This window comes from Myotis nattereri, assembly GCF_964212035.1.
Source record: "Myotis nattereri genome assembly, chromosome: 11".
NCBI lineage: Eukaryota > Metazoa > Chordata > Mammalia > Chiroptera > Vespertilionidae > Myotis > Myotis nattereri.
In genome coordinates, this window is record NC_138086.1 from 49,416,434 (window position 1) to 49,431,203 (window position 14,770).

General features: G+C 41.0%; 1 protein-coding gene across 4 annotated transcripts in view; it reads left to right on the forward strand.

Annotated features, from left to right (window-relative positions):
- Positions 1–14,770, forward strand: part of UMAD1 (UBAP1-MVB12-associated (UMA) domain containing 1) — a 183,506-nt gene that overhangs the window by 135,851 nt on the left and 32,885 nt on the right. The gene's annotated exons all lie outside the window — the stretch shown is intronic.

Consider the following 14,770-nt stretch of genomic DNA (forward strand, 5'->3'; position numbering starts at 1 on the left):
CGTTTCCCTGCCTTTTTATGCCACTTGGAGAAAGAGAAAAGACGGGCATATACTATACCTAAGAGCACAGTGTAGTGGACTGAAGTACCGTTTACACAATAACAAAAAGCCCCTGCAAACGTCTCAGAATCTCTGAACTGCAGAGTCAGTAAACTGTTGCATAAGCCTACTTAAGTTGGTTCCAGTTGGAGAATAATGGAAGGACATTCTGTGTTTGTTCATCTCAGTATTCTGGGATTTGTTACTGGATGAAGCCAGCCCAGCAGAGAGCTGTATCTCTTGATCTCATTGTCTTCCTCCTGCACAGATTGCCTTCCCCGAACTGTGTTCAGCTTGATTGAGTAACGCTGTGAGAAACTATTGTGTGGAACACACTGTGACATTTATTATGAATTTTTACCAAGACATCGTCTACTCCATTACATAGTTTCTCCTGTGTGAAGTCCTAGTTAGGTCTTCTGATTTCCTATTGCCTTTATACTCACAGAAAATATTTTGTCTACTGAAGTGATAATATTCTTTTTCTTATGGCCATTGTGAATTTCTATCAAATCATTTTTTCAATTTTCCTCTGGCAGGAGGATGCTCAGACCTAAATTTTACTAAATAATTACTAAATTAGCTCTATTTAGTAATTATTTGGACCCTATAAACTATGTATCTGCATACTTTATTTTCCTGTTATCATGTACCATTCGCATTTTATTGCAAAAAGACATGCATTTTTTCCCCATATTTTTCCTGACATGGTTTTAAAATTTATTGTGAATTGTCTTGTTAGCTGCTTCATATTCACTGTGTAGAGGAAAGCGATTCACTGTGTAAAGGAAAGAGTTAAAATGTTTACATAAATACTTATGTAGTACTTAGATAAAATAAGTCTATACTTAAAATGTGCTTTTTATTTTATTTTATTTTTTTTACTTCTTTTTTTTATTGCTTAAAGTATTACAAAGGGTATTACATATGTGTTCTTTTTCCCCCCCGCCCTTGACAGTCTCCTAGCCTCCCCTATCCCCCAGTGTCTTATGTCCATTGGTTATGCTTATATGCATGCATACAAGTCCTTTGGTTGATCTCTTACCCCCCTCCCTCCTGCCCCCCAACCCTCCCCGGCCTTCCCGCTGCAGTTTGACAATCTGTTTGAGGCATCTCTGCCTCTGTATCTATTATTGTTCAAAAGTTTATAATGGTCTCTATTATCCATGAATGAGTGAGATCATGTGGTATTTTTCCTTCATTGACTGGCTTATTTCACTTAGCATAGTGCTCTCCAGTTCCATCCATGCCATTGCAAATGGTAAGAGTTCCTTCCTTTTTAGAGCAGCATAGTATTCCATCGTGTAGATGTACCACAGTTTTCTAATCCATTCATCTACTGATGGGCACTTAGGCTGTTTCCAGATCTTAGCTATGGTGAATTGTGCTGTTATGAACATAGGGGTGCATATATCCTTTCTGATTGGTGTTTCTGGTTTCTTGGGATATATTCCTAGAAGTGGGATCACTGGGTCAAATGGGAGTTCCATTTTCAGTTTTTTGAGGAAACTCCATACTGTCTTCCATAGTGGCTGCACCAGTCTGCATTCCCACCAGCAGTGCACCAGGGTTCCTTTATCTCCACATCCTCTCCAGCACTTGTCATTTGTTGATTTGTTGGTGATAGCCAGTCTGACAGGTGTGAGATGGTACCTCATTGTTGTTTTGATTTGCATCTCTCGGATGATTAGTGACTTTGAGCATGTTTTCATATGTCTCTTGGCTTTCTGAATGTCCTCTTTTGAAAAAAAAATGTGCTTTTTAATTTAAGGGATAAATAAGTTTTTCCCCCTCTTTCTTTAAAAAAGTTACCTTTGATAGAATTATACTTAAGTTTTTAATTGTGGAATATGTGACCTTGGGCACATTTCCCCACCTCTTTCTCCCGTGCCTCGGGCTCACACACTGACCTCCCATCTAGTGTGCCTTCTTCAGGGTCCTTGTTGACTGGAGGGCAGGGTGGAGGGGCTTCCTTTCCAAACCCTTGCCCTGCCCAGCTGCTGTCAGGCAGCGAGCAGCACCTCAGGTGTCTGTACCTCACACCGCCAGCCACATCAATCACTTCAAGGGCTCCTCCTACACCACTTGCCATTTTCATGCTCTCGACATACTTTTTAGAGGGTTTTCCTATTGGATCTTAGATATCAGTGTGGAGGGCCTAAGTTAGAGAGACACGGTCCTGGGAGTAATGAGTCCTCATACGAGTGGATTCACAGAACCCTGCAGTAGCATGGATGGCAGCCAGAACGTGAACTTGGTCAGCAGACAGACTCAGGGCTCGGATCTTGGCTTTGCCAGGTACCTTTGGTGCCTTTGATAAAGTTCTCAGCCTCTTCAGGTCTTTTTGCAATAAAATGGGAATGGTACTAACCTGTAAGAGTTAAATGAGCCAATATGTAATATTTATGTCAATATACCTAATAGTGCCTGACATATACTGGACAGTCAATAAGTGTTAGTGTGTGTTTTTTAAATTGGAAGGAAATTAAGATTGATGGCTTGGAAGTCATGCCAAAGTACAGTTGAAGGGATTAAATTAGTTAGGAATTATGCTCAGATGAGAGTTACTGAGACCTTTCAGGCAGAGGGTTCGATTTAGGGCTTTCTTTTTCCCAGGTGCTGAGAGAGAAGGAAAGAAAATTTTTTTTCTTTTAAATGTTGTATATTCAGATTTGAGGATTAAATACTGGCACCTCTCTGTCACTTATTTTCTACTAATGATCATTCCTGCTCAGCTCTGTAAAATGGTTTGTTGGGATTCACTTTAGCATGCAAGCCCTTAAGCTGTCTTTTGTCGTGTCATTAAGGGCCAAAGAGCTTATTAGCTGGAATTTAGTGTGTTTTTGGTACTAATTTGTTTTTAGTTATTCTCTTCTTGATTTTTTGGAACTCTTTTCATGAGAAAACTTATGATTCTTACCAATTATTCATAAACCAGTTTGGATTTAAGAATTAGATAATTTACTACTTTGGAACATTATTACTCAAATAGCAAGTGGTAAAGATGTGAATATTGCGCTGAATCTTGTGTGAAGTGGCTGATAACTAAATCCTCAGAGGAAAACTAAGACTCCTGAAATTTGAGGTAGGGTCAGCAATGTGCCCAGGGAAGACAAGTAGTTTAGTATGTAAATACTTGTTATTAATAAAAGTTAAGCATGACCTTGTTAGGATCCAAGCCCTGTTTGCAGTGGTATAGTTCTTCTTGTGTTTCTACTGTGTCCATTAACACAAGGAACAAGTAACCTCCATAGTGGCTTGGGATTTGTCTCGCAGGAAAATGTTAGGTAGTAATTAAGAACAAGGGGTTTTTAGTTTGTGAAATTCTAATTGTACTGTCTAACATGTACCTCTTGAACACTTGATATGTCACCCGTCTGAATTCAGATGTGCTGTAAATATACATACTGGGTTTCAAAGACTTGGTATTTACAAATATTATGAAACATCTCAATACTTTTTGTTGGTTACATGTCACCATGAAAATATTCTGGGTAGACTACATTAATAAAAAGAATATAAAATTAATTTCACCTATTTTGTTTCACTTTCTTACGATAGCTACCAGAAAATTTAAAATTACATGTGTGGTTCACCTTATATTTTTATTGGACAATGCCGATCTAATAGGTTAAAAAAACATGCACCTCAGTATGCAAACTTTAGTTTTTGACAACATATTTGAACAGTCAGTCCTTTTGGAGGTCTGGGAAGCCCAGTTCCGCGGCTCCCTTCAAGGGCCACAGGCGGAGTGGCTGCTCTTTGGATTCGCCAACCCTGATTCAGCGGCTGATAATCCTGCGAGGGAAAACGCTGCTTTGTGCTTGTGCCGCCCAAGGGATGGAGCCGCACCTACTGCTGCTCTCATTTCCACCTCGTCCCCGGTGGCTCTTACATGGTTAACAATCAGTTGATACTTATAGTAGCATAAATCTAAATAATTCAGGTTTTCAAAGACTCAATTCATGTTTCCATCTACCATAAATTATGGTGTGTTATAAATTATCATGGCCTTTCTTATTGACAACCCTTGAATAATATTTTGTCACTATATTACAGATAATATTCATAACCAAAAAATGAGTTTTTGATTTTGTTCTTTTATACAAAACCTGCCGAATCAGAATCTACATGTTGGAGCTAGGAAGCAAGTATTTATTCATAATCAGCCTCTCTTTCCCAGGGAGGTTTAAGTATTTTTTGTGTGAAAATAAATCATATACAATATATGTGTACTTTATTTTAAATTCTTTAATGTTTGAACTGTTCGACACCAACCTACAAGGTCTGAAAGCACTGAAATAAGTAGAAGGAAGTCACATTATGTTAGGCGGAGAGCGGCAGTTGAATAGACTTAGATAATAATAAAACCTGTAAGGGTCGTTTTGTGAAGATAAATGTAATACTTGAATTAGTCATTTACTTTGTCTGAAAAAGTGATAAGTTAATCTTGTTCCCCAAAAACCCCCCCAAAATAAAAAGCCCTCCCAGACTGGTAGTTTTTTTTTTTAAAGCCTTTCATCTTAGGCAATCTTTTGTATATCATGCAAAGGACCATACAATTAGCATGAAATGAGAGCGCTTTTAAATTTGATGAATAAGGGCTCTCTTTTCTGCAGCTGATATGCATGCAAGGTGGAGGTCTGGATCTGGCCAGCAGACAGGGCATTTGCTATCTACCCTAGAAACAGCTCCCTGTTTATATCTGCGCCTTGATGAGGAGAGAGGTCTGGAAGTAATAAAAGTGAGCTGAAAGTGCATACAAAATAGGTGCAATGCCGTAGTGTGTGTAAATGCTGCAGGTTTGGCCAGTGGTCTTTTCACCTTTGCCCTGGATTCCAAACATGGCCCTCTGTTTCCGGCAGTTCATTGAGGACATTTTAGTAAGAGCTCCATGAACATGAAAAAAATTTTGGGGGCGGGAGAGCTTGTCTTCTCTGTCATTTATCATGAAACTATGCTTTAACATTTTATTTTTCTAAACGCTATCTCTTTAGAAAAGGTCGTGTTGTTTTATTTATGTTTTTGTTGGTTGGTTTGTTTTGCCTCTACAGTGGGCCCTTGACTTACAAGTTTAATTCGTTCCGTGACGGAGCTCGTAACTCAAATCACTCGTATGTCAAATCAAAAAGTGAATGAGTGAGACACTGATGTTGTGGCATTCACTGTGACGTTCGCTGCGCCAGCTAACGGTGGGGTATCTGAAGCTGGCTCATAACTCGAATTTTAGCTTGCAACTCAAAGCAAAAAATCGGCTGAGAGATGGCTGGTATCTCGAAAAACTCATTAGTCGGGACACTCGTAAGTCAAGGCCCCACTGTACATTCTTGTGGGCTATGTGTTTTTTAGCAATACTTGTCTTTGAGTTTATAGTACTTAATTGTCAATGAACATTTTTATTCTTTCTGATAGTATTAATAATATCCTGTCTTATTAATTAGGAGTGCTACCTCACCCCTGTTTTAAACAGGGCACAGTTTAGCCCTCGCCTGTCTGGCTCAGTGGATATAGCATCAGCCCTGGGACTGAAGGGTCTTGGGTTTGATTCTGGTCAAGGCATGTACCTCAGTTGCAGGCTCTTTCCCTGGCTCCAGTGTGGGAGGCATCCAGTCGATGTGTCTTTCTCTTCCTCTCCCCCTCCTTCCACTCTCTCTAAAAATAAAACAAAATAAAATATAAATCAATGGAAAAATATCTATGGGTGATGATTAACACAAAAATAATCAGGGGATAGTTTTTAAAAGATGAGATTCCTAATGTTGGGAATGTTTTTATAATTTACTAGTCACATATGCTCACATTTTCATACTGTTATGCTTCATAATTCCTTCATTTGTCGCTAAAACATTTCCTATTACATACAAGAAATCAGAATTCCATAAATAAGATAAATAGGTGATTAATTAAACCAACTTTTTCCCCTTAGGGGTACCACTATAACGAGGTCTGCCAGATTTAGCAAAAAAAAAAAAAATACTGGATGCCCAGTTAAAATTGAACTTCAAATAAACAGCAGATAATTTTTTAGTGTAAGTTTGTCCCATGTAATATCTGGGTCATATTTAGACTTAAAAATAATCTATATTGGATCTGGCAAACGTGACCATAACTCGGCTCTCTTATGAGCTTAACGAACTCCCGAGTCAGGTAAATTCTATGCTTGGCCCTCCTGTACTTGCTGTTTGCTGGTCATCCTACCCCAGCCCAGCATCAGAGCTGTTGTAACACAGGTGCAATTACTTGAAGCTCAAGTGCTTCAAGTACGTGTCCTCATTTACCTCCACATTTCGGGGGAGATGGGAAGAGGCACACTATTCTCATATCACAAAAAAACAAAATGCGCTCTCATAAAGCAGCAATACTGATTCTGGAAGCTACAAGGACACCTGTGGCAGGGTTGGGATTCTGTTTCTCACCCACCTCTACTTTTGGTTCATTTAGTATGAAATCTCTAGCAGCATAATTACAGATTAAAGATCTTTAAAAAAGGGAAGTCAGAGAGAAGGTGCACTACCTGTGTGCTTTGTAATTGTCGGGGGCAGGTAGCTAAAAGTGACTTCCCTAATGAACACTGCTCTCCAGGTGAAAGATTGTCATTTCCCTTCCCTCTCTGCCAGGTCGCTGCCTGTTGTGATATTGGCTGGCCCAGCAGTTGCCTGTGATGCCATCTTTGGGCCCTGTAGCTGCATGTCAGGAGATAGAGGCTCTTAAGGGAATATGTATTGTTGTTTTTTAGTGAATTTATTGGGGTTACATCCTATATAATAAAAGCCTAATATGCTAAGTGTTTGGTCATCCAGTCTTCTGTTCAACCAATCAAAGTGTAATATGCTAATGGTATGCTAAGGCTGCTCAACCGCTCACTATGACGTGCACTGACCACCAGGGGGCAGACACTGCGACTGATAGGTTAGCTTGCTGCTGGGGTCCAGCCGATGGGGACTGAGTGAGAAGGGCTGGACATGCCCTGGAGCCCTCCTGTGGTCACTCACGGCTGTCCAATCTCCCACGTCCCTCCCAGCCCCAACCATGCACCAGTGGATTTCCTCAGCCTGGCCTGTGCCCTCTCCCAACCTGGGACCCCTCAGGGGATGTTGGAAAGCCGGTTTCGCCTGATCCCACAGGCCAGGCCAAGGGACCCCACTGGTGCACGAATTGTCCATACTGGTCATCACCATACTGTTGTCTGTCATTTTGTTTTGTTTTGTTTAATCCCTTCACCTTTTTCACCCAGCTCTCCTTACCCCTCCCTTCTGACAACTATGAGTCTGTTTCTGTTTTGTTTGTTAGTTTATTCCATTCATTAGACTTTACACATAAGCAAAATCACATGGCACCTCTCCCACCGACTGGCCCACCCCATCCAGCACAATCGTCTCCAGGTCCATCCATGCTGCCATCAAAGGCAAGGTCTCCCTCCTGTCCACAGCCCAGCCACATTCCATTGTGTGGGTTACAACATGGTTGCTGTATCTCCAACCTCAGGAGAAGACTTTAAATAACTTTTCTAGATGCTCTATCCAGCTTTCACTTACATCCCATCGGCTACCTCTAGCAACAAGGATGGCTGGGAAATGCTCTCAGGGAGGCTCATGGCCACACACACAGCTATAACTAAGGGACAAGGGAAAAGCCCAGTGATGTGCAATGTGTAATCTTACAACAATTCAAGTTAGGGCAAATAATCTGTTCTCTTTTTGCACTTATAATTCAAATAAAAAAATATTTAGAACTAAAAGTTAATTTACATTTGTTAACATTACAATAGGATTTCCTTTAAGATGCAATTATTTTAATGAGATATAAGGTCTTATAAGACTCTTCAGAAAATATTTATAGCATTCCCACTGTTTCCATAATGATGTACTCAGTGCCAAGGAGATGAATGAATTCTTTTTACCCTCAAGTGTTTCATCAGTCTAGTAGTTCAGGACAAAAAGACACATGAAAACTCAGGTCAATGCTTTGCTCTCACATGGATGTTTCTCTCTCTGCCTCTCCCTTCTCTCTCTCAAATCAATTAAAACATTTGTTAAGTGATAGAACAAGAGTTCCTTTGCTATTTACCACTGCCATCTTTTTTTGGGGGGGAAACCTATAAAAACCTGTTACCAAGTTCATAATATTTTCACTTGAATTCTTCCTTTGAATTTACAGCCCAGTGTTTTAGGAACCAAAGGGTTTTTTGATAGTTGCTGGTTGGTTAATTAAGGATGAATGAGGTTAGAAGCCTGGTTCCCAGATCTCTGGTGTTCTGGATCTGACATGAAGTAATAACAAACATTATTTATTTCTCTTCTCCTATGCTTAGGTACTGTGCTGAGTGCAGTGTATGCACATATATCATTCAGCTTTTCCCACTCAGAAACATGAAGTGACTTCTCCAGGTCACTTAGCTAACATGTGGCTCAAACCTGACTTCAGATGTACTGGACTCAACCAGACACTTAACTGCCAAGTCACTGAGTCAGAATCGGGGCCACAGCTCTGCCTAGGGCTTCACAGAGCCCCTGGTTCTGAGCTCACAGCAGTTAGGTCTACCCCCAGGGACCCCTCCCGCTGACCTCTGTGTGTACACACACATGCTCACACGTGCAAGGCTGAGGGCTTGCCACTAAGGCTTTGATCTAGGAAGGAAAGGATATAGCCCCTGACGTGTCTTGCCCTCCACCCTGCCTTCCTAGCCCATGAAGCCTCCCTGAACCCTCGCCTCCCAGGGCTCCTCCTCCTCCTGCTCTGCCCTTGCACAATCAGTGGTACCGACCCTCACTCTGCAGGCATCACGGCCAGCCTAGAGAGAATTGTGACTAGGAGTCAATTGGTCCGGATCATCTGGGAGCTGAATATCAAATCTAAAAGCTTGACCTCTATTTTGCATGTGTTAGAGGTCACTGACAATATTTTTTTAATTAGGATAGATAAAAATCAGTGGTTTTCCTTCAAAACACAGAGGTGGACCACTATTGTGAAGGGTAACACTCTAATTGTATTATATTGATCGTACAGTCATGCCACTTTCTACGGAGACCTGGGAGCATGGCAGTGTCTCCCAAACATTCTCCTGTTCTGTCTATAGCAGTTTTTAGCACCGGCACTAATGAGGACTTGGCTTTGGTGGAGCAGCGAGAGTTTTTTCATAGCAACACATTGGGTGATAAGAGTAAATTATTTGGGATATACAGTTTTCCTGATGACATTTTAAAATTGTCATTTAATGAACAGCAGAAATTCCCTACACATCTGCGTTTAACAGTCAGATTACTAACAGCAATCACTGTCCACAGCTTTGGGGAACAGGTGATGTCTATTTGACTTTAATTTTAAATGTGTTCATTCAGCAAGTAGTTTTTAAGCATTTACTTTTGATCATAGTTTTGCATTATCCCCGGCCATGTGGGAGGAGGATGCGAAGACACTTAGAGAGGGCAAATCATATCCATCTCTGGAAACAAAATAAAAGCTCCTTTCTTTTTTATAAATGTAAATAAGGAGAAAAGGAAAATGCTGAAACCTGAGCTAGAAACATAACCAGTCTCATACCATGGTTGACAGCACATTCTATTTTTATTTTAAAGATTTTTAAGAACAATATTGCATACTTTTCACTGGTGGAAAATAGTACGGCACACAGGTATATGTTAATTTTATTGACACTGGCCCTAATAAAACCGTAGAAAAACATGCCGTATCCACCCTCTGGGTATCCACGGTCAGGTAGATTTAGAGGCTCCAGTCATGCACGACTCATCTTTTCCCTGACATTTAATTATTCACCGAGTCCTGTCAGAATCTCTTGTTTGTCCTTTCCTTTACCTCTGCTATGCCAGGGCCAGCGATGAGCCCTTATCATCCCTCATCTGATTTATGACAGAGCTTCCGGAGATCTTTCTTCCTCCTGACTTTTGCCTTCCTGGTCCATTCTTTACATGGTGTCAAGGGTTTATACTTAGAAGGAAAAAAAAAGGAAGAAAAAGTTGTATTCCCACCTTCCCCTCCCCCCTCAAACATCTAGTGTTACCTGTACTTTAGCATGGCATTTGCCAGTGGGGCTGGAGTTCTTGCCAGGCCAGTCTAGGACTGCATTCCAGCTTGTACTTGGGGCTCAAATCTACCTCCACTTCCCAAACCTGCCTCCTGTATTGAGTGTGGAATGCCCTTTCTGCAGCAGCCACGATGGGGCTCAGCCCTGACCTTCAAGCCCAGCCCAGAAGTGACTTTTCCCCCACCTCCCCCCACTGGGGCAGAAATCAGTTCTCCGTTTTAGGCCCTCCAACACTATATTGATTTTTACCTCTAGTAGGCATTCTTAAAAACTTAGTTCTGTATTCCAGTATCTCGTTCTCTCTCTTTCCCCACTTTCTTTTGTAAGATGTATGTCTGTCTTTTATTGCTCTGGGTGATCAGTAACTTTGAGCCAACTTTGAAGTGTAGAAACAGTCATACTGATTCTTAGTTCCAGCATATTTGGTTTCTGTTTTCCTTGTCCCTGACTTTCTCTATTCTTCTATTGGATATTGCTTCAAAACCCTGGTAGGAAGAGCTTTGGTAGGGTCTGGGTGATGATGAGGAAATGCATAGACCTGCGTCTGTGAAAGCAGGCACTGTCTTGCTCACCTTGGTGTTCCAGCATGTGTCTTCATGGAAAAGGGAATTGAATCGAGGGACCATTTTCATCTCTCCACATCTTTATAAATATCTGCATAGAGAATTTATCATCAGTTCTGATGAATAAGAAAATCATCCAGACATTTCTGGTGTGGATACGAGAACATTTGCTTTAATTATTAAAAATAAATAAATCAGTCTTTGAAATGTATATTCTTTTGTTGTTAGAAATGGACCCTCATATTTCATTCTTAAAGAAGGTATTAAGGTTACACAAGTACTAATGACATAGTACGTGTGTATTTATAAGGAATTAATTTGTGTTAAGTGAGCTATTCTGGGCTGGTATAAATTGTATGCTCCTGACTGGCGATTTGAATTGAGGTAACACTACTTTTACTACGTTTCAGTCCCTTACCTCGTGCCCTTTGTCCTCTTCTCAGAGCTGCTGTAGCCAGAACATCCCAAGCACCCATCTCTTACAGAGACTACTTCTTCGTACATATTTTTGAAAGAACCAATCATTGGGGATGCATTTTGTGTAAGTCTAGGCCTGAGCTGTTGAAATGGAGGCAGGTTCTGGGAAGAGTGGTTGGTTTTGCTAGAGTTGTAGTGACCCGTACTTTTTAAAAATGATCTGAAATATTTGATCATAAAATTAAACCAAGGAGCAAAAAAGTTCTACTTGTTAGCACCATCCTTGATGCACTGTATGTTTCTTTGAATGAAAGAAGTCAAGGTAGTCTCTGAATCCCAGGCCAGTTTTGACTCTTTGGAAATTTTGATGACTGAGTTTTGCATTGGTTTTAGGCTCATTTTCGCTGATTCTGTGAACCAGACTCCCCACTGAACCTCCCTGGTGACCGGGGCCAGTGTACAGAGCTGGGGGCTGGGAGCTTCAGTTCCCTCAGTGGCTTTCCACAGTTACCTAACTTGCCTGTATTTCCTCATCGACACCGTTGGGATAATCGCTTTTCATACCGCGTAGGAGTATTGTGAGATTAATTAATGTTTGTGAAGTGTTTTTAGGATCACGATGAAAGGTATTTATTAATTTGTAAGCATGTGGTATTATTATAATTATTAGTAGTAATAGGGATGGTTGTTTAATGCAAATTTTCATCTAAGTGGAGTGTCATATTTTCAAAGGACAGTCTCTTTCTTTGTGGCCAGATGTGGATACAATTAACCCTTTACCCTTTATTTTGAAGATACAATTAGCCAATTGTATGTGCAATTAGACGTGTGTGCAGTTTTGCCAGAACAACTAATTACAGCCTTGGTGAAAGTCCCTTTGAAAACGCTGGCCCTTTGAATCTGGACTGGCCCTATCTCTGTAATAAGCAATTTGTGCTGAACATGTTTGGGGGCCATGGAGGCTCCTGAATATTGAAGAACTGCTTTTGCAGTTACTGGAAGATTTTACTTTTTTGAGGCCATAGCTTTGTATTTTTGCCATCAAGCCTAAAAAAGCCTTTCACATAGTTCTGGTTTCAAAGGTTTTATTGATTTTTCTTAATCTTGACATTCAGCTGAAAGATTTTCCGCAGACTGCATTTTGTGAAACAGGTTTTTCTTTTGTAATTTTTTTCTTCTCCCTTGAAAACTCCATTTCCTTTCTGTCTCTGATCCAAACATATCATCTCATGTTCCCCTTAGTCAATAGCGAGTAAGGAACAGATTAGCACTGATCCTCCCTTCCCAGATATGGCTCGTGACACCGTTTGACAGGGGACTTTTAATCACCATCATGTAAACTCTATTTATGCAGAAGAGTAGGAAGAACATTGAAGAGGCCGGGAAGACACGGTTATATCCGTTTGTCTCCACTGATATCCTGTTATGAAGTGAAAGGGAAATGTTCATGGCTTTTAATGGTCAAGTTTAAAAACAACCTGGTTTAAGACATCGCCACTCTTTAACACTCCGGGGCACTGATAATCCCTGAACTTGACTTTGTGTGAGGCACCATCCCTCCACCATGGGCGACTGTGAGATGAGCAAAGCACATTTGTCACCTTCTAGGAGCTTGGAATACGTGTTGAAGATAAGAAAGGGACTCAGGTCTGCAGGCTGCATTAAGTACTGTGCACACTGGGTAAGGATAGCAGGATCAGGGGCAACAGCTGGAGCTTCTTATGAGCCCCACTGGAGAGAGGACCAGGAGGATAGGTCAGCTTTTGATAGACAAGAGGGAACGTTTCTGTGTGAGCCAAGGCCTGAGCTTCTGAAACGGAGGCAGGTTCTGGGAAGAGTAGTTTTGCTAGAGTTGGAGTGACCTTGAAAAGGAAGTGCCAGGAGATAAGACTGGAAAGGCAGCTTGGAGCCACACTGTGGAGGGCCCTGACACGCAGGTGGAAGAGTGCAACATGAAGCCAGTACAGGGTTTTGAAAGCATGATATGACCGGAGCCAGGCTTTAAAATGAAGCCGGCCCCAGCATGCCAATCAAGTGCAGTGGGGACAGACCAGAGCTGTTCCTGGCCTGTTAGCATTGGGAGTGAGAGTTCTTATACACATGAGGCATCCTGCAGAGTTAGTATTTTTGATATTGGCACTGTCCTGAGATAGAGGTGAAGGACAGGAAGGAGCTGGCTGGGTCAAGGTGACTGGGAAGAAAGAGAGATGTACTTTTTACTGAAATAGGGATGTCCAGGGAGGGGGCAGGTGTAAGAGAACTAACTGTTGGGAATTACCATCTCATGGCATGTTCATGTGTCTAGACCAGTGGTTCTCAACCTTCTGGCCCTTTAAATACAGTTCCTCATGTTGTGACCCAACCATAAAAAATTATTTTTCGTTGCTACTTCATAACTGTAATGTTGCTACTGTTATGAATCGTAATGTAAATATCTGATATGCAGGATGGTCTTAGTCAACCCCTGTGAAAGGGTCGTTTGACCGCCAAAGGGGTCGCGACCCACAGGTTGAGAACCGCTGGTCTAGACAAAGAACACCAGATAGAAGATTGATTCTGTAAGTCCAATGTAATGTTTCCAATAAGAAGAGTGGGAAAGAATTACATCTTCTCTCAACAACATCAACTTGCATTGCAGGGACATATGAAACAACATAAAGAGAAAGCTTGAAGGAATTAAATACCTTTCCTGGAGCCTGTTAATCTTTACAGTATGGAAAACTAATTGGAAAGGTATAATATATGCTGACTGTCCAAAACACAGCTCTTAGAAGTATCTTTGTAATTACTTTTTCAAGTTTCTATTTGAAACGGTTGAAATGAAGAAGCCAGAGCAAAACGGTGTTTGCCTCTCTCATCACAGGAAAGTCTGTTCTCCATCTCCTTCTGTCAAACATTGGTTTCCAAGGAGATTCTATGGATAATTTATCATGCCATCAGCCTCAAGAATGTGGAGCTCTACCCAAGTGTCCCTAGATAACCTGGTATGATTCTGTCATCTGTAAATTTCCTATCCTCTTTCCAGCCTGTACCATATGTGTCAATAATTTATTATTGAACAATAAATCCCATGAGTCAGGGTGATATTACCAATTATTAAACCTTCATTTGTAAAATGAAAAGTCTATAATCTGTGTGATAATGCTTTATGCACATAATTTCAGTTGCGTTTTTCCTTAAGTAATGAAACACTGTGGGAAGACCAGACGCTTTGGAATAATACCTAGTTACCTTTCCTGTAAAATGCAAATATTGAAAATATATCCAGTTGCTCATGCTGAATCTTTGGAGTTATGCTGGCTCCTCTTGTCTCTCATACCTACATCCAATTGATCAGCAAATTCTATACCATCCAGAATCCATCACTTCTTACCTCTTTCACTGTCATCCAGGTCTAAGCAACCATTTCTCTTGTCCCTGGATTCCTGTAGTAGCTTCCTAACTCTCTCCTCCATTGTTGCTGCTCAGCAGTGTCAATGTAACAGTGTCCAAACCTGTAGAGAAATTTTATAAAAATGTATTAGAGCCAAACAAAGGGTACACCTGGAAGCAAGATCTCAACAGACTGAGAAAAATGCTTCCTAGAATAGCAGTCTGCAGCATCCTTAATGCATTTGGAATTGAGGAGGGAGTTGTAAGGAAGGCGGGAGAAACAAAGGCAGGGTTTGTATTACAGGATAGTCAACAACAGTATGTGCTCTCCAGAGGG